This window comes from Talpa occidentalis, unplaced genomic scaffold, assembly GCF_014898055.3.
Source record: "Talpa occidentalis isolate TD23 unplaced genomic scaffold, MPIMG_talOcc4v2.1 talOcc4.9, whole genome shotgun sequence".
In the NCBI taxonomy this organism is placed as follows: domain Eukaryota; kingdom Metazoa; phylum Chordata; class Mammalia; order Eulipotyphla; family Talpidae; genus Talpa; species Talpa occidentalis.
In genome coordinates, this window is record NW_023605305.1 from 42,089,525 (window position 1) to 42,090,626 (window position 1,102).

Sequence of the window (1,102 nt, forward strand, 5' to 3'; positions counted from 1 at the left end):
CATAAGGAGATAGTGTTATATAGATATATACAGGTGTTAGAAATTTACTTATATTTTCCAAATTGCATTTGAGAATTAAATGTGCCAAGCCAGCTTTTGAGTATCTGCCTTTTGGGATTCAATTCTTATACCCCAGTGCAAGAAAAGCTATTTCTATTTATTATTATCCATGCAACTGACTTTGGACTTAAACAAGATTTCCTATTATATCTGACATTTTCTAGGTATAATTTGCCATACTACCTGTTATGAAAATTTAGTGACCTTTACAAACTTAACTGTGGCCAAAAAAACAACAACAAAAAAAAAACTACCAAAACAATCGAAAGTGGCTGTAATTAAAACCAAGTTTCCTGACCCATGCCTGATAAGGAATACCTTAGGGTTTCATTTTAAAAATTTTGAAGAAGGAGGTTACGGCTGGAAGTCTACTCTTTAAAACAATTCAATGATATTTGTTAAAGATGATAATACAGAACTTACTTATAGGGAATTTTACATTGGGAGAGCTATGAGGCTTAACTTCAAATACACCACCCTCTGGGAATTTAAAACCCTGGGCTGTGGGTAAAAAGTTACTAAGAGAAAACAACAGGGGTAGGTGGTCAGGCTAAACCCACCTAACAGGATTCTAGCTGAAAACAGGCCAGGGCAATATAACCTGGGGGATGGTAGGGGAGAAGAAACCTAATAAAGTATTGAGGATGGTCAGATTTTGGGACTAGGGTTAGGTTCTGGTTAAACTGATTTAGGGTTATGACTAAAACAGGATTTTATAAGGAAGTGCACGGAGGTAGGAGCCCGACCAAAGTTTGACCAAGCAAAGAATCTTTGTCACTATCTCAAGTATTTCACATTTCTTGTAAGAGTTTTCCAGCGCTCTTTGGGTCCCAGCACCCAGTCTAGAGGAGTCTGGTCAACAGTCCACTAATTTCAGAGCAATTCTTGGAAAACGGAAAGCGTAGATGGGTAACAAGACTTAGACTGCTGGTGGGGACTGTGCAAGCACACGCACCCCAGCACTTTCCATCCAAACTCTCCTTCACCCTCCACAACGTATGAACCAAACCCACCAGGAGGCGGGGCCATAGCGCATTTAAAT